Below are 19,907 nucleotides of genomic sequence, written 5' to 3'. Positions count from 1 at the left end.
CCGTATTAACATTCTCTCTAATCTGCTTGTATGGTAATCTCGGCCTCAAGGCCAAAAACTGTTTTTGGTCCATAAAATGTGAACTCGGAAGTCAGACCCTAGGTGTCCAGCCTCACTGGGCTGTGTAACTGCAGGTATGGCGGGAGGCTGAATCAAGCCTGATGTCCACTCCTACCTCTAGCTCAGATCCTACTTCTACATCACCTGATTCTGTACTGTCTAACCCCTGCCTGCTCCTGAATGACCTGTCTCGGTACTGTCTAACCCCTACCTGCTCCTTAATGACCTGTCTCTGTACTGTCTAACCCCTGCCTGCTCCTGAATGACCTGTCTCTGTACTGTCTAACCCCTACCTGCTCCTTAATGACCTGTCTCTGTACTGTCTAACCCCTACCTGCTCCTTAATGACCTGTCTCTGTACTGTCTAACCCCTACCTGCTCCTTAATGACCTGTCTCTGTACTGTCTAACCCCTACCTGCTCCTTAATGACCTGTCTCTGTACTGTCTAACCCCTACCTGCTCCTTAATGACCTGTCTCTGTACTGTCTAACCCCTACCTGCTCCTTAATGACCTGTCTCTGTACTGTCTAACCCCTACCTGCTCCTTAATGACCTGTCTCTGTACTGTCTAACCCCTACCTGCTCCTTAATGACCTGTCTCTGTACTGTCTAACCCCTACCTGCTCCTTAATGACCTGTCTCTGTACTGTCTAACCCCTACCTGCTCCTTAATGACCTGTCTCTGTACTGTCTAACCCCTACCTGCTCCTTAATGACCTGTCTCTGTACTGTCTAACCCCTACCTGCTCCTCAATGACCTGTCTCTGTACTGTCTAACCCCTACCTGCTCCTCAATGACCTGTCTCTGTACTGTCTAACCCTACCTGCTCCTCAATGACCTGTCTCTGCACTGTCTAACCCCTACCTGCTCCTCAATGACCTGTCTCTGCACTGTCTAACCCCTACCTGCTCCTCAATGACCTGTCTCTGCACTGTCTAACCCCTACCTGCTCCTTAATGACCTGTCTCTGTACTGTCTAACCCCTACCTGCTCCTCAATGACCTGTCTCGGCACTGTCTAACCCCTACCTGCTCCTTAATGACCTGTCTCTGTACTGTCTAACCCCTACCTGCTCCTCAATGACTGTCTCTGTACTGTCTAACCCCTACCTGCTCCTCAATGACCTGGATCTGTGTTCACTGTCTAACCCCTGCCTGCTCCTCAATGACCTGTATCTGAACTCACTGTCTAACCCCATAGCTGATCCTAAATTACATCGATCTGAACTCAATGTAAGAAGCTTTCATATTAGTGTGTAAATGATCCAACAGGGAATAGTCATTGGGAGTTTCTCTGTATAGCCCCTTTTCGAAGCTTTTGTTTCAGAAACTGTGATTGTGCAACAAAATAAACGAGACCGATTAGTACCATTAAATAAATAGATTCTAAAAATACTAATTAGTCATTGGGAGAGTCTGTGAATATATTTAACCACACTAATGGAATGCGCTAAATCGGTTTCGATGTTTACATTGTGTACGTTGAAGTGTTTCAAAGTACACAATGTACACAAAACCACTCTTGTAATGAAACCCTTTGGAGCTTAATGACACAATGGTCTCTGCGGGGTATTAGCAGCAGTGACTCAGCTCCCACTGTCTAACACTCGATTCCCTCGGTGGGGCGTGATGCTGAGTTGATCCCCCCCCCCCCCCCCCCCCCCCCCCCCCCCCCCCCCAGGTTAAACCCTGAGGTAGGGAGTCTATCCGGACAAGGGTCTATCCGGACATCACATGATCCACTGCTACTGTCCCCTCATCTAGACTACGGCCCTGCAGGCTGGGGGAGGGTCCCTGCATGCATGGATGATTGTGTGTTGCCTCTTCTTTACATGGATGGTTGTTCTCTCTCTCTCTCTCTCTCTCTCTCTCTCTCTCTCTCTCTCTCTCTCTCTCTCTCTCTCTCTCTCTCTCTCTCCTCTCTCTCTCTCTCTCTCTCCTCTCTCTCTCTCTCTCAGGGCCTGAGGCAATAGAAGTGTAACACTTTGACATTTCAATGTTCAATAGAACCGCTAAACATCCAACACACACTTTGTATAGAGACACAATGTAGGAACATGCGCTAAACATAGAGACACACACAATTTACACGGAAACAAACAAACACTTTACACGGAAACCCCAACACACACAGAGCTCTTCATAGAGCGAAGGAATCTACTCTTCCATCTTCTCAGAGTGGGAAGGGCCAGTTTAAGCTGGTTTCAGATCCTGTTTTATCCTGGTTGTAGCTGCGGTGTATCCTGGTTGTAACTGTGTTATAACTGTGCTGTATTATTTTTTTAACTGTGTTGTATCCTGGTTGTAACTGTGGTGCATCCTGGTTGTAACTGTGTTCTATCCTGGTTGTAACTGTGGTGCATCCTGGTTGTAACTGTGGTGCATCCTGGTTGTAACTGTGGTGTATCCTGCTTGTAAGTGTGTTGTAACCTGGTTGTAAGTGTGTTGTATCCTTGTTGTAAGTGTGTTGTATCCTGGTTGTAAGTGTGTTGTATCCTTGTTGTAAGTGTGTTGTATCCTTGTTGTAAGTGTGTTGTATCCTGGTTGTAAGTGTGTTGTATCTTCCTTGTAAGTGTGTTGTATCCTGGTTGTAAGTGTGTTGTATCCTTGTTGTAAGCGTGTTGTATCCTGGTTGTAAGTGTGTTGTATCTTCTTGTAAGTGTGTTGTATCCTGGTTGTAAGTGTGTTGTATCCTTGTTGTAATTGTGTTGTATCCTGGTTGTAAGCGTGTTGTATCCTTGTTGTAAGTGTGTTGTATTCTGGTTGTAAGTGTGTTGTATCCTTGTTGTAAGTGTGCTGTATCCTGGTTGTAGGTGTGTTGTATCCTTGTTGTAATTGTGTTGTATCCTGGTTGTAAGCGTGTTGTAAGTGTGTTGTATCCTGGTTGTAAGTGTGTTGTATCCTTGTTGTAAGTGTGTTGTATCCTGGTTTGTAGGCGTGTTGTATCCTTGTTGTAAGTGTGTTGTATCCTGGCTGTAAGTGTGTTGTATCCTGGTTGTAAGCGTGTTGTATCCTTGTTGTAAGTGTGTTGTATCCTGGTTGTAAGCGTGTTGTATCCTTGTTGTAAGTGTGTTGTATCCTGGCTTGTAGTGTGTTCTCAGCCCTTTGTCGCAGCGTCAGTGCAGCTTCATGCCTGGCTGTCAGGCTCCTTATCATCTGCTAACCCGCTGACGTCTCTACAACACGCTGGGAGACAGCGCAGGCATGACACCCTCCTCCTAGCCCCCATCGCCGGGCGGCCCCTCACCACAACAAACCACAGCTCAGCACCACTAACCACCACTCAGCATAACTCAGCACAACTAACCAGCACTCACCACCACTCAGCACCATGAGTTACAACAATCCCACAACTCAGCACTCACCACCCCTCAACCTTACTCACAACTAACCTCCACCACTCACCGCCCACCACTTACTACAACTAACCAGCACTCAGCACACCTAACCAGCAGTCATCACAACTCAGCACCACTGACCACCACCAACCACCACTGACCACCACCACTAACTCCAACCCCCACCAGGGCTAACCACACCTCCCCCCGACCCACCACCAACCCTCACACAGCTCACAACCGTCCATCATTTCTGGCCCCCACTAACCACGATCGAACACATCCCTCCACCGTCAGACCCTCAGCTAGCCGGGGTCAGTCACCGCAGACAGAACCCCTCTTGGTGGTTCTACCTGGCTGGTCTGGCCTGACCTTCCAGCAGGACTGTAGAATTATTATCTGTGCAAATAATCTAATCCCAGCCTTAACAAATCCCCCTCATTTGAATTGCACACAAAGTTCCAGGGGAAGATGTTTGATCGTGAATAAGGACCTAATGCAAAAGATAATTTTAAGACCGTGAATATAATTATGTTTATGATTAATGGTATAAATTTTTTGCTCTTTAAAAACACGTTCTTGTCCAAACAGAGATGTCCCATAAATTAGGAGATCATTTCAGACTCTAATGTGAAGGACTTGTGTGTGTGTTCACAGCTCTCTGTCGTCACGGCGACCGGAGACATCGCCGTGACGACGGCGAGAGGGGGTGCTCGTCACGCTGGGGAGGTCCACCAAAGAGACAGGACGGCAGACGCTCACGAGGCCCTCGTCCCCCCCCACACACAGGACCCGTCTCCTGGGTGAGGAAGACATATTCCCTGGGTCTCTCTGAGAGGGTGGAGAAGGGAGAGAGGGTGGAGGAGAGAGAGGGTGGAGGAGGAGAGAGAGAGAGAGAGAGAGAGAGAGAGAGAGAGGAGAGGAGAGAGGGAGAGAGAAGAGAGATGAGAGAGAGAGAGAGAGAGATGAGAGAGAGAGAAGAGAGAGAGAGAGAGAGAGGAGAGAGAGAGAGAGAGAGAGGGGGCTGGAAAAGAGAGAGGAAGAGAGAGCGATAGGAGAAGAGCCAACCAGGTGCGCTGCCTACAAGTGCTTAGCGTGTTCTCTAAGGTAGTCGGACGTGCTTAGCGTGTTCTCTAAGGTAGTCCTGACGTGCTTAGCGTGTTCTTTAAGGTAGTCTGACGTGCTTAGCGTGTTCTCCAAGGTAGTCTGACGTGCTTAGCGTTCTGAACGTGCTTAGCGTGTTCTTTAAGGTAGTCTGACGTGCTTAGCGTGTTCTCCAAGGGTAGTCTGACGTGCTTAGCGTTCTGACGTGCTTAGCGTGTTCTTTAAGGTAGTCTGACGTGCTTAGCGTGTCTCTAAGGTGGGCGGGGTCTGCCCGCTCCCTTCCCTGCCATCTTTTGAATCCATGTTGACACACGTGAGGGGCCGCGCCCCGGACGCCTTCCTGTTTGATGTGTCATGTATAACCCTGATATAATAATAACGCTGTGATGTCACGTCCCCCGGGGTCATGTGACGGAGGCGCGTGTCAGCTCGTGATGGACTCAAGGTTGTTCCTGAGCGCGTTGAATACTTGAACGCTACAGACAGCAGATGTACATGGACAGGTTTATGGACCACAGCTCTGCTTCCCCTCCTTCAGCTGACAAACAGTCGATACATGTGGACTGAACATGTATGGATATCCCTGGATTGATGTTGTAACAGGGATATATATATTTGTTCATATGGAGCTGTCGCACAACATCATCAGTGAATGCACCGAGGAAGACAGGGATACCGTGAGGAAGAGTTTCAATGTACGTCAGGGTCCGGTAGCCCCCGGAAACCACCCTGACCAACCTGTGACCTCACACCCTGATCATGTGACCTATGCCTCACACCCTGATCACGTGACCTATGACCTCACACCCTGATCGGGTGACCTCACACCCTGATCGCGTGACCTCACACCCTGATTGCGTGACCTCACACCCTGATCACGTGACCCTCACACCCTGATCACGTGACCTCACACCCTGATCACGTGACCCCACACCCTGATCACGTGACCCCACACCCTGATCACGTGACATCACACCCTGATCACGTCTCGTAGTTGATGACTTAACCGTTGCGTCGTTGTCATACTCCAACCAGAACTCCTAACAAGAACTTCTAACTCTAACCCTACTCTAACTCTAACCCTACTCTAACTAGAACTCCTAACTCTAACCCTACTCTAAGAGAACTCCTAACTCTAACCAGAACACCCAAACTCCAGCAGCGTGTGTGATGCCGATAAGTCGAGCACTGGGAGGTTGACCCATATTCTTTTTCAATTTTCCTAAAAGTTGCAGTATTGTGTCAGGAAGGCTGTGAAATACTTTCACTAATGTGAAAGGCTAAGAGACCCAGTTATGACTCAAATGCTCGTGTATCCAATATTATATAACAGGATATTATATATATTATAACAAAACATATCGTGTTTCAGCACAAACTGCTTTTTAAATCACCACAGAGTATGAACATGTTCCCAGGCAAAGTACTAGAATACTTTTTCTCACTACTTGAGTACTGAGTACTTTTCCTCACTACTTCAGTGCAGAGGACTTGTCCTCTCCATCTCCATGGGGTCAGTGGAATGTGTCTTTGACCTCCAGCCCGCCATGGATCAGCCTTCTCTACTTCTGCATGGATGACCTCAACCCCCTCCATGGCTGAGGCAAGCAGCCAGCAAGCAGCCACACAGACCTACCGTAGGACTGTGTTAGGCTCAGTCCTACTGTAGCACTATAGTAGCATTAGTCCTACTGTAGGGCTATAGTAGCATTAGTCCTACTGTAGGGCTTGAGTAGCATTAGTCCTACAGTAGCACTATAGTAGCATTAGTCCTACTGTAGCACTATAGTAACATTAGTCTTACTGTAGGGCTTGAGTAGCATTAGTCGTACTGTAACACTATAGTAGCAGTAGTCCTACTGTAGGCTTTAGTCGCATTAGTCCTACAGTAGGGCTATAATAGCACCAGTCCTACGTTAGCCATACAGTAGGCTAAGTCCTACCGTAAGACTAAGGTAGCATCGGTCCTTCCTCCGGTAGCCTCGGTCGTACCGTAGGACTATAGTAGCATTAGTCCTACCGTAGGACTATAGTAGCATTAGTCCTACCGTACAAAAGTAGCAATATACATACACAGAGAACTACAGTAGCTACTCTACGACTACAGCGGGGCTACAGGAACGATAACGACCTCCTCAGAATCCGATCGACATTCCCACTAGGTGAACGGTCACCATCGATCTGCAGGGGAGGTTAGGACAACACAGCTGCTATACATAGCCTCCGCTAGCTTCATTAGACCGTCCACCCTCCACCGTGCTGAAGCTCTTAGAGCTCTGCTCCCGGCTGCACACTGACTGGGCACGGGATTTATAAAGAACATCACTCCCTGTTGGAGGAGAGAGGGGAGGGGAAGAGAGAGGAGAGGAAGGAGATAGAGAGAAGAGGGAAGAGAGAGGAGAGGGAAGAGAGAGAGGGAAGAGAGAGAAGAGGGAAGAGAGAGAGGGAAGAGAGAGAAGAGAGAGAGGAGAGAGGGGAGGGGGAGAGAGAGGAGAGGAGGGGATGAGGGAGGAGAGGAGGGGAAGAGAGGGAGAAGGGAAGGAGAGAGAGAAGAGGGGAAGAGAGAGAGGGGACAGAGAGAGAGGAGAGGGGGAAGAGAGAAGAGAGAAAAAGAGGGAAGAGAGAGAGAGAGAGGGGAGATAAGGAGGGGAAGAGAGAGGGGAGAAGAGCGAGAGAGAGAGGAGAGGAGGGGAAGAGAGAGAGGCAGTCAAGAGAGGAGAGAGGAGGAGAAGCAATGGTAGGGGAGAAAGGGGAGAATTTGATGAATTGTAGGAGGTAAGGGGGATTAGGAGGAAGGGAGGAAGAGAAAAAAGAGGAGGAAAAAGGAGAGGAGGAGGTGAGGAGAGGAGGACAAAGCGCAGGATAAAGAGGAGCAGATGAATGGGATGTAGGACACGGCCGTGCTCTCAGCCCTTCCGGCTGCTCATTGATTGATCTGCCAATAGCGATCGATTCCTATCAGGCACTCCCCCTTGATGTGCTGAGCCAGCCGGCCTGGCCCGGTTCAGCATGGTTGACCCATGGTCACCAGTGAGCTGGCAGATGACAGGGGGGGGGGGGGGTTCCTCATGGTTCCCCCTGGTCCCTCACTCATGTGTCATACGAGGCAATGCTGTATTGTAGTGTTTTCTAGTACTACTGCGTTACAGAGCCTGTATTCCATCGCGGTACCACAGTGTTGGGGAGCACGCAGGACGCAGTACTGTGTTGTGGTACCACAGCAGTACTGGATTGTAGTACGACAGCAGTACTGTATTGTAGTACAACAGCAGTATTGTATTGTAGTAGCAGCAGTATGCGGTACTGTACAGTAGTACCAGAGCAGTATGAGGTACTGTACTGTAGTATCACAGCAGTATGCAGTACTGTACTGTAGTTCCAGAGCAGTATGCAGTACTGTACTGTAGTTCCACAGCAGTATGCAGTACTGTACTGTAGTTCCACAGCAGTATGCTGTACTGTACTGTAGTTCCAGAGCAGCATGCAGTACTGTACTGTAGTTCCACAGCAGTATGCAGTACTGTACTGTAGTTCCACAGCAGTATGCAGTACTGTACTGTAGTTCCACAGCAGTATGCAGTACTTTACTGTAGTTCCACAGCAGTATGCAGTACTGTACTGTAGTATCACAGCAGTATGCAGTACTGTACTGTAGTTCCAGAGCAGTATGCAGTACTGTACTGTAGTATCACAGCAGTATGCAGTACTGTACTGTAGTTCCAGAGCAGTATGCAGTACTGTACTGTAGTATCACAGCAGTATGCAGTACTGTAGTTCCAGTGGGAACATGTCGTTACTACAGCGTACCAGTGTGGTCAGGTGGGTGGCGTTGTGTAACAGGCCAACAACACTCTGCTGCGGCCGAGCGCTGAACGAGTCAGTCCTCTAAGAAGATGTCACATGACCCAGGAGCAGCAGAGCTGACCTTATGACCTCGCTGTCATGGTAACCACCACCAACTGGGGACAACAGAATCCTACAGGTTAGAGACCACCTTGACCTAGGTCTAGGACCTAGTCTCAGTTCTAGACTCACGGACGTTGACCTAGACTCTAGGTTGACCTAGACTCTAGGTCAACCTAGAGACCTAGACTCTAGGTCAACGCCCGCGGTCTAGAACTTGGTCTAGGTCCACGGTCTAGAACTGGGTTTAGGTCCACCTGCGCGGTCTAGAACTGGGTCTAGGTCCACGGTCTAGAACTGGGTCTTGGTCCACCTGCGTGGTCTAGAACTGGGTCTAGGTCCACCTGCGCTGTCTAGAACTGGGTCTAGGTCCACCGTCTAGAACTGGGTCTAGGTCAACGTCTAGAACTGGGTCTAGGTCAACGTCTAGAACTGGGTCTAGGTCAACGTCCGCGGTCTAGATCTGGTTCTGGAACTGGGTCTAGTTCCACCTGCGTGCTCTAGATCTGGTTCTGGAACTGGGTCTAGTTCCACCTGTGCCGTCTACAGGGTTCCTCTGAGGACGAGTCCGGGGTCTCAGATCAGATCTTCTTGTTAAAAACGCATGAGAGCATAAAAGTGTTAAAAGCTTGTAAAAGGCTGTGAGTGTCATCTTAACAGCCGACAGATGGCCCCCCACTCTCCAGTCCCCAGGTGAAACATTAAGGAGATTCAGGCCGAACCGAGCCCCTAACCCACGGTGCTCCCCGGCACGTGGGGCTGACGCAGTACGCTCCCAGGAGGAGGAGGAGGAGGAGGAGGAGGGAGAGGAGGAGGAGGAGGAGGAGGAGGGAGAGGAGGAGGAGGAGGAGGAGGAGGAGGGAGAGGAGGAGGATTGGTATTCAACAGGACCACCCAGTCGGCCCGCGCCAGAACCACAGGTTCCTCAGAGACCAGTCCCTCGGACAGACCGACAGAGAGCCAGACAGGTACACAGGCGGACAGACAGGCAAGACAGGCAGACAGGCAGAGTGAGAAGAAGACAGGTGGACAGAAAGAAAGGCAGACAGATAGACAGGCAGACAGGTGTCCATATGACAGACTGAACATTTCCGATTGCTTTTCCTGTAATGGAGACCAGAGACCAACCACAGATCGCTCAGGTGTCTCTGTGTCGTACTCCAAGCCCAAAGGTTCTGGGTTCAATCCCCAATGACCTCAGTCCACCTGTAGGCGTCCTAGAGCAAGAGGACCCCTAACCCCTACCTGCTCCGTAATGACCTGTCTCTATTGTCGTTATAACCCAAACCTGCGTGTGTGTGTGTGTGTGTGTGTGTGTGTGTGTGTGTGTGTGTGTGTGTGTGTGTGTGTGTGTGTGTGTGTGTGTGTGTGTGTGTGTGTGTGTGTGTGTGTGTCAATCAATCAATCAATCAATCAATCAATCATGTCATCCAAAAGAAAGCGTGCTTTGCGTTATTTGGACTCACATGCGTGCGTGACGGAGAAGCTGTTGGAGGACTCGAGGTTGTCCACGTTGTAGTTGAGGTGGAAGGGCTTCTCCGTGGCGTTCTGGTTGGTGTTGTACAGCTGCACGGAGAAGCGGAACGCGCTGTGCTCCTGGACCGTGGCGCGCAGGAACAGCCCGCCTGCACCGGGGAAGACACCGCGCCGTTAGGGCTTCAACTAGTTGTTGGGTGGCGGGGTGGCAGCGACATGTCACCGCGGATTTGGCTTTAGCGTTGGCGCTAGGTTAGAAATACCTGCGTTTATTCGCTCGCCGTAAAGCAATGCAACACAATGAGGCATGAATGCAATGATAAGCGAATCAGACCGAAGGAACGAAGGAGTCCTCCTCCACTCGACCGAACAAGTCGTCCACCATGGACCCGGCGGACCTGACATGAACGTTCATAATACCGCACCGTGACCGTCCTTCCAGCCTACTTCACATCCACAAGTGAAGTTGGCGAGGGCATATTAAGACATATGTATAGATATAGAAATGCCGCGACGTGGTCGGCGGACACTTGTAGGAAAAAAATGTCAAATAAAGGCACCAAAAAAAAAATGCAGCAGTCGGGAGTCAGGAATGAAACTTACCGATGTTGATTTGATTGGGGAATCCGGCGAGAGCTTCGTCCAGAAACACAAGCAGAGCAGCACCGCCGCCCGGACGCGGGTCAGCATCTTCATCCCCCTCGGCTCGAATCAACTCCTCACCGAACCGGCCGTGAGAGGACCATGGAGAACACGATCTGATGCGCAAGGAGGCGACCAGATGTGGTGGTGGTCGCGGCTGTCGATGTGCCAAACAGCTACCGCACCGCGGTACACACTTCACACACACACATCCACACACACACACACACACACACACACACACACGCACACACTGCGCTGCACACACCGCAGATACACACTACACACAGACACACACTTGTGTAAAGATGGTGGTAGAGGAGCGGTTATTGTGGACCGGGCCGTCCAATTGGGGCAGAGGGCTGCGTTTATCAAACTTGATCTGATGTGAATTACAAGTGCAGCCTCCCGTCCCGACGTCACTGCGGAGTCGCGGGACGGCGCGGCGCGCTCCCAAACACACGCCGCCGCTCGTCTGGTCCAATAGTATCCTACTCTAGCCATCAGGACATCTGATTACTCCTGCTCGTGTGTGCGTGTGCGTGTGTGTGTGCGTGTGTGTGTGTGCGTGTGTGTGTGCGTGTGTGTGTGCGTGTGTGTGTGTGTGTGTGTGTGTGTGTGTGATCCTGAGGCACGCTGTCCCATTTTTAATTGATCAATAACTGGTCGCTGTGGGTGTGTGCCTGTGTGACCAACAGCCTTAATTTAAGTCCACATTGGGGTCATTGCGGTGAATGTTCCTGAGGGGGTGGGTGCCCCCCACCCTCCCTCAGGCTGTGTGTTTCTGAAATATGAATATCGACCACCGGGTCCTAATCAGCTGCTCGCATTCATCTCTCCTCTGGCATCCAACGAGTACCGCAGCGCCACAGAACCTGATTCAGAAAATGATTTAGAAGATTATTTTGAAAAATATTTTGAAAATGATTTAGTAGATGTGGAGAGGAGGTTTGAGAAAGGTTTTAGAATATGATTTAGAAGGTTTCAGATGAGCCCAGTAGCCATGCCAACAGCACCCTGACCCCCACCACGTTCACACCACATCAACACCACATTCTGCATTAACTCAACACCACATCAACACCACATCAACACCACATCTACACCACATCTACACCACATCCTGCACCAAATCAACACCACATCCTGCACCACACCAACACCACATCCTGCACCACATCAACACCACATCAACACCACATCCTGCACCACATCAACACCACATCAACACCACATCCTGCACCAAATCAACACCACATCCTGCACCACACCAACACCACACCAACACCACACCAACACCACATCAACACCACACCAACACCACACCAACACCACACCAACACCACATCAACACCACACCAACACCACATCAACACCACATCAACACAACATCAACACATCTGCACCACATCCTGCACCACACCAACACCACATCAACACCACATCAACACCACATCAACACCACATCCTGCACCACATCAACACCACATCATCACCACATCCTGCACCACATCTACACCACATCCTGCACCACATCTACACCACATCTACACCACATCAACACATCAACACCACATCCTGCACCACATCTACACCACATCTACACCACATCTACACCACATCCTTCACCACGCCAACAACACATCAACACCACACCCTACAATACATGAACATCATATCAACACCACTTCCGGCACCAAGTCAACACCACATCTACACCCTATCGACAACACCACATCCCGCACCACATCTGCACCACATGTAAGCTGTCCAGTTCTTGGTTAAAGGAACCGCTCCAGCTGTGAAACATAAGGAGCTCCACATATAAATGACTAATGAAGCGCTGTGCTCTGTTGACCCCAACCAGTGGAACAGGGAATCTTTCATTTATTCCTTTTCATTTCAGGCAAACATTATTATTTTACTCTCCCGAAATCTAACAATCTAACAGTTCTATTTACAACAGTTCACTTCAGGATTTTATTTCCCCAAGTTTATGAAGATTAAAGTGAAAAGGACCCAGGGTGATCACAAACACACTGCCACGCCATAAGCAGCATGTCATTATATAACCGCCTTATTATTCTACTGAAGGATGAGAAGTGAGAGAGATTCACAGGCTAATTAAAACCTCTCTCTCTCTGTCCCTCTTTGTATATCTCTTCCTCTCTCTGTCGCTCTGTCTTTGTCTCTGACTCTCTGTCTTCCTCTGTGTCACTCTGTCGCTCTGTCTTTGTCTCTGACTCTCTGTCTTCCTCTGTGTCACTCTGTCACTCTGTCTTTCTGTCTCTCTCTGTCTCTCTCTCTCTGCCTCTCTCTCTCTCTCTCTCTCTCTGCCTCTCTCTCACTCTGTCGCGCTCGCTCGCTCTCTCTCTCTCTCTCTCTCTCTCTCTCTCTCTCTCTCTCTCTCTCTCTCTCTCTCTCTCTCTCTCTCTCTCTCTCTCTCTCTCTCTCTGCCTCTCTCTCTCTCTCTCTCTCTCTCTCTCTCTCTCTCTCTCTCTCTCTCTCTCTCTCTCTCTCTCTCTCTCTCCACTCAGGTCTTGGCTCAGCAAAGCTTCATTAGCTGTGATAGTTTGTGTTTGACATTAGTGTTATGTATTATATATTAATAATCTATGCAGTGTGTTTATATATATATATATACATATATATAGTGTTATTTCCGGTGGTGCGTGAGAGATGCAGAATGTGTGTGTGGATGTGTGTGTTTCAGTGTGTGTGTGTGTGAGGGTCACTCCAGAGAGTGACGGCTCCTGTCAGGCGTGTCTGATGTCAGGGAGCCGGTCATCAGCTGGGTGCTGGGTGCTGCGCTGGGAGACAGCGCTGCTCATGTGTGTGTTAGCATGTGGCGGGGTGGGTTAGCGGGTTGTGGCCTGTGTTAGCATGTGGTGGTATGTGTTAGTGTGTTAGCATGTTGTGGCCTGTGTTAGCGCTTGGTGGCGTGTTTTAGCATTTGGTTGGCGTGTGTTAGGGTGTGATGACCTGTGTTAGCGTTAGGTGGCAGGTGTTAGCATGTTGGGGGGCATGTGTTAGCCTGTGTTAGCATGTAGTGGTAGGTGTTAGCGTGTGGAGGCCTGTGTTTGCGTGTGGTGGAATGTGTTAGCGTGTGGTGGAATGTGTTAGCTTGTGCTAGCATGTGGAACTTGTGTTAGCATGTGGTGGCATGTTTTAGCATGTGTTTAGTGTGTGAGACACCACCTTAGGGAATAGGATTTAATGGTTATATTGGAGTTCAATCGGAATTTCATTACCTCTAAACCCAGAGCTGCTACGATGGATGTTAGCATTTCAAACGACTTAAATTATGTTAGGATGTTTAGCTACAACAATGATGTTTGCATGTTGAGCTACTTAAATTATGTTAGCATGTCGAGCTACAACAATGGTGTAAGCATTTCGAATTTCTTCAATGATGTTTGCATGTTTAGCTACAACAATGATGTTGGCAAGTCGAGCTGCTTAAACGATGTCCGCCTGTTGATCGACTCAAATTATGTTAGCATGTTGAGCTAGTTGATGGACGTTAGCACGTCGAGCGACAACAAGGATGTTGGCAGGTTGGGCTACTTAAACGATGTTAGCCTGTTGAGCTGCTAGCCTGATGACCGAGCGAGTAGGAGCCGAAGGGAGAAGAGAGATGAGGAGAATATAGGAGGAAGAGGAGGAGGAGGAGGAGGAGGAGGACTCATGGTGGCTGCCTCTCAGCTTGTAGATAGTCATCCTTCCGGTCCTTCCTGAGGCTCCTCCATATTCTATAATAATCTGTCTCGTGTTGCGGGGGCGTCAGCCATCCACATTCTAAAGCAGGTCGCCTGGCAACCAGAGGGTTGTTGGTGTCGTCCTCAGCCTCTGTGGTCTGGATGCTGTGTGGTGGTGAGTGGTGATGGTGGTGGTGGTCGAGGTGTTGGTGGTGGTGGTGGTGGTCGAGGTGTTGGTGGTGGTGGTGGTGGAGGTGAGTGTTGTGGGTGCTGGTGCGTGGTTGGGTGTGGTGGTGGTCGAGGTGGTGCTGGTGGTGGTGGTGGTGTGGGTGGTGGTGGTGGTGCAGCTGTGTGTGGGTCAGGTGGTGCTGCATGGTGGAGCTTCTGGCTCATTTTGTTGTCATTTTGTCCAAAAGAGCTGATTTGTATTCGTGCTGACGGCCTGTCTGAGACACATTCTCCGCTCCGTTCTTCACACTGACACCAGGCATGACGGGAAGTGTGGCGTGAGACATGTGACATGGCGTGTGACGTGACATGTGACGTGACATGTGAAATGACATGTGAGGTGACATGTTATGTGACATGTTACGTGACAAGACGTTTGACACGTCGTGTGGCGGAACATGTTACATATGACGCGACGTGTGGTGTGTGACGTTTGACGATGTCCTAGGGGAAAGAATCACAGGGCACACAGGCCTACCATGTGCTGTGATAGCATTGTATACTCATAGCTTGTTTCCGTGCTTCTAGAAGCTTCTCAGAACAGTGCGGAGAGAAGGACTACGGCCGTGCTGGTGAGAGGATATCTCAACCTGACCTCTGACCTCTGACCCGGTTGTTATGATGGCTTGAATCTCAAACAGGTCGTGTGGGTTTGGCTTACAACGTTGTTATATCAAGAGACAACATCAGAGCACCCACCAGGTTCAGTTCTGGCAGGCTCGGTCCTACCAGGTCTGAAAGTACCAGGTCCGGTCGTACCAGGTCCAGTCATACCAGGTCCTGGTCGTACCACTTCTAATCCTACCAGGTCTGGTCGTACCAGGTCCAATTGTACCAGGTTCAGTCTTGCCAGGTCCAGTCCTACCTGGTCTGGTCGTACCAGGTCCAATTGTACCAGGTCCGGTCGTACCAGGTCTTAAAGTACCAGATCCGGTCGTACCAGATCGGGTGCTACCAGGTCCGGTCGTACCCGGACCGGTCCTACCAGCTTCAGTCTTGCCAGGTCCAGTCCTACCAGGGCTGGCAGTACCTGTCAATGGGCGGCCTGCGTCCCACTTCATCTACAGTAATAGCTTGTTAGGAGCAGCAGAATCACACACTTGTTGTTCCCCTCAGGGACAACAGTGGCCTAAATACGAGCTGCCGTCGCTGTGAATACACTCAGCTGTAGACACACCAGCGCTCACGTCCACAGACTCCTCCTCTGCCTCGTCTGTTGATGTGTTTGGCCTGGATCCGTGGTGTCTGAGCATGTTATTTTCTCCTCGCATAAGACGAGGTATTTGTTTTATTCACAGTGCTAAGGGAAAGAGCGTGTGTGAGAGGGTGTGTGTGTGTGCTATGATGGTTTAGGATTGTAAACACCAAATAAATATATGGGTGAGCTTGAATTATAATTACTATTCTAAGTATTCTATTCTTACTACTATAAGCACTTATTCCAACCGGTAATTGATTTATATTATTGTCGTATTTGAGTTCCTCTTCGGGTTAGTTTTCCTGATCTGTTTACACGGTGTTATAACTGATGTTATAATGTTGACTGAAGCACAATCCGATGATGATGATGATGTTGATGAAGAGGGAGTCGTATTGTTGCCCTGCTCTCTGGTGTTTTTCAAAGTAAAGGTTTGTTTACTGGAGTCTCTCCTTTGCTTTGTCATCAGAACCACGAGCTGTGAAATTGGATGTTGATTCTCTCTCCATTCAGGTCTGACTCTCTGCACTCCCATTCAGCTCTGATACAAAAGGGGGGGGGGGGGGAGGGGGGAGAGGGAGGAGGGGTGATGAGATGGAGGTGGTGGGAGAGAGAGGGGAGGGGAGAGGAGGAGAGGAGGAGCTGATGAGAGGAGGAGAGTGGGGCTGATTAGAGGGAGGTGATGAGGGAGGAGAGGAGGTGATGAGAGGGAGGAGATGAGGGAGGTGATGAGGGAGGAGAGGAGGTGATGAGGGAGGAGAGGAGGTGATGAGGGAGGAGAGGAGGTGATGAGAGGGAGGAGATGAGGGAGGTGATGAGGGAGGAGAGGAGGTGATGAGAGGGAGGAGATGAGAGGGAGGAGAGGAGGCTGTTATTAAAGATCAGGGGTCAGAGGGTAAACCGGTTTCTAATTGAGCGGTGAATCACCGTGTGGTGAGGTGAGACAGGTCTGAGTTCAAGCAGAGTCGCACCGGGAGGTTAATCCGGTTTGAAATCACTTTGCATTCAGAAGAGCAAACCATGCGCTGTGGTTAATGGCAAAATATTATATAAATATATTAATGACAATGTGAAATATCAGCAAACCCTTTTCACTGATCCGAGGTGAGCCTGAGCTGGAACAACACACATATTTATTCACATCAACATCTGCCATAGAGTTCTCAATTAAATGGGTCGTCTGTTTGAAATGTTCTGTATCTTGTGCCTAAGGATACAATTAGGAAACCTTCAACGTACTAGAGCAGTATGAAAACAAAATAATAGTTTCACAAGATAATGCACCAAGTATAAACAGATTCAGTATCTTGCAGCTCTCCTCAAAATTACTTTCATTACCAAACATTTATTACCACCATAACCTCAACCGTTAACATGTAAATATTCAAATATACATCCTCCTACTTTTTTCATTTCAGTTTCCTCTCTCTCTTAAACACTTTGCTGCCTTGCTTCTGTTGTGCATCATAATTAATGTGAAGAGAAATTTCTCAAGGATCAGTGAATGATGTAATGAAGGCATACATTTAATATAAGTTAACAATCTCTCTCATCAGGACCAGTGTTGATGAAGACTCTCTCATCAGGACCAGTGGTGATGAAGACTCATCAGGAGCAGTGGGGAAGAAGACACTCATCAGGGCTGGTGCCGATGAAGACTCTCATCCGGACCAGTGGTGATGAAGACTCTCATCAGGAGCAGTGGGGATGAAGACTCTCTCATCAGGACCGGTGGTGATGAAGACTCTCATCAGGAGCAGTGGGGATGAAGACTCTCTCATCAGGACCGGTGGTGATGAAGACTCTCATCAGGAGCAGTGGGGATGAAGACTCTCTCATCAGGACCGGTGGTGATGAAGACTCTCATCAGGACCGGTGGTGATGAAGACTCTCTCATCAGGACCGGTGGGGATGAAGACTCTCATCAGGACCAGTGGTGATGAAGACTCTCTCATCAGGACCAGTGGGGATGAAGACTCTCATCAGGACCGGTCGGAGTGTGTCTGACTCTGTGTGGAGGTCTCTTGCCTGCTGCCCCGTCCTGGATTCAGGCCGAACGTTCCTCCTCCAGAATGGAGGACAGAAGGAGGCCTGGATGTCCCGGCCCGACCTCGAGCCAGACGTAACCTCCACCGCTCTGGCTAAATGAGGCGCAGGCTCGGGGCTCTTTGTAAATAGCAGAGCTGTATCCTGGACCATCCATCGTTCTCCAGATCATGAGCAACACATCAGTGAGGGGCTGGCGTAATACGTTGTGAGATGAACAGCGTTCAGCAGCCGCTCCCAGCGAGCCATGCATCAGCACAACGGATTATTAATAAGTGATAACTAAAGCTATTCTCCTAGTCGCCGAGTGCACCGTGCTGACCCTCGCTGGCCTGCCTGCCGAGCATTCGTCAAGCAATGAATTTGACAACATGTGATTACGTCTCGAATGTGAAGGGAATCTTGCAGCCTCGTTCTCCTCTATTCAACGGGAGGAAATCACAACGGCTCTGAGCCGTGAACCTCTGCCCTCGTTCATACGTTTTTAAAACGTGAACCGGTCACATCGGATGCGTCCTATCGTTTGCTCCAGGGCTCCTCCGAGCTGGAAGAGAGCCAGCAGGTAGCAGAGCGGCTGTGGTGGGCTTCAGGCTCTCCTGGTCGGTGGTGGTCTGGTCTGCGGTCTGGGCCTGAGGCTCTCCTGGTCGGTGGTGGTCTGGTCTGCGGTCTGGGCCTGAGGCTCTCCTGGTCGGTGGTGGTCTGGTCTGCGGTCTGGGCTTCAGGCTCTCCTGGTCGGTGGTGGTCTGGTCTGCGGTCTGGGCTTCAGGCTCTCCTGGTCGGTGGTGGTCTGGTCTGCGGTCTGGGCTTGAGGCTCTCCTGGTCGGTGGTGGTCTGGTCTGCGGTCTGGGCTTCAGGCTCTCCTGGTCGGTGGTGGTCTGGTCTGCGGTCTGGGCTTGAGGCTCTCCTGGTCGGTGGTGGTCTGGTCTGCGGTCTGGGCTTCAGGCTCTCCTGGTAGGCGTTTGTCAGGTAGTCCACAGCAACACTCTCCCCGAGCCTCGTCTGCGTGGATGCTCTAGCTGTTCTCAGGGAACTTATAATCATGACTCATGGCTCTCTCCGTTCCTCCGCCAACACCACCCTCTCTCCGTTCCTCCGCCAACACCACCAACGCTGCAACAGGACTGTTCTGCTTCTCCAGACCACACCACCGTCTCCTTCATAACCACCGCCACCTTCAACACCTCCATCACCACCGGGCCCTCCGTCACCACCACCACCACCACCTCCATCACCACCACCTCCATCACCCTCCCCCCCCCGTCACCACCAACACCTCCATCTACACCCCATCACCACCACCGCCTCCTCCAACACCATCACCACCACCGCCTCCACCACCACCACCTCCTCCAACACCATCACCATCATCACCTCCACCACCCTCACCACCACCTCCTACATCACCACCACCACCACCTCCATCACCACCATCTCCATCACCCCCCCCCCCCCGTCACCACCAACACCTCCATCAACACCCCATCACCTCCACCACCACCTCCTCCTCCATCACCATCACCACCACCGCCTCCACCAACATCCCCATCAGCTCCTTCATCACCGCCGGCCACCAGCCAACACCACCACCTCCCCCACCATCACCACCTCCACCTCCACCACCCTCACCAACACCTCCTACATCACCACCACCACCAACGTCACCATCATCTCCTTCATCACCGCCGGCCACCAGCCAACACCACCACCTCCCCCACCACCCCCACCCCCACCAGCCCCACTCCATTCCACCCCCCTCCCCAGGATGGGCCCCCCCCCCCCCCCCCCCTCCGACCCGGTCGTCGCCCCCAGCCCGCCCACTGAGGAGCAGCCCGGCCGCCCAGCACGCAGCGCTGGTGGTCTCCCCTGACGGCCCCGATCAGCATCAGCACCAGGGCCCCCCCCCCCCCCCCCCCCCCCGGCCTGACCCCGGACCGGGACGCAGATCGCCATGACGATGATGATGAGCACTGGGATGCTCCGGGACGCCTGTAGGGATGCAGCCCCCGTGACCTCTTCTCTGGAGACGGGATGAGATGCTGTTTGTTCATCTCCTCTTAGGATACATCGACCATAACCGCTTCTCTGAAGATAGGATGTTTGTTCATCTCTTCTTCAGATACATCTACCATGACCTCTTCTCTGAAGATAGGATGTTTGTTCATCTCTTCTTCAGATACATCTACCATGACCTCTTCTCTGAAGATAGGATGTTT

The 19,907-nt window shown here is 50.6% G+C and overlaps 1 protein-coding gene across 1 annotated transcript in view; it reads right to left on the bottom strand.

Moving 5' to 3' along the window:
* Positions 1 to 10,008, bottom strand: part of LOC132462078 (glutamate receptor 3-like) — a 59,698-nt gene extending 49,690 nt beyond the window's left edge. Inside the window, exon 1 of the mRNA XM_060057656.1 lies at positions 9,873 to 10,008. The gene's annotated coding sequence lies outside the window, so the exon portion shown is untranslated. The remainder of the gene's footprint in view (positions 1 to 9,872) is intronic.
* Positions 10,009 to 19,907: the final 9,899 nt, after the last annotated feature.

This window comes from Gadus macrocephalus, chromosome 7, assembly GCF_031168955.1.
Source record: "Gadus macrocephalus chromosome 7, ASM3116895v1".
Lineage (NCBI taxonomy): Eukaryota > Metazoa > Chordata > Actinopteri > Gadiformes > Gadidae > Gadus > Gadus macrocephalus.
This window is presented reverse-complemented; position numbering and strand designations above follow the sequence as displayed.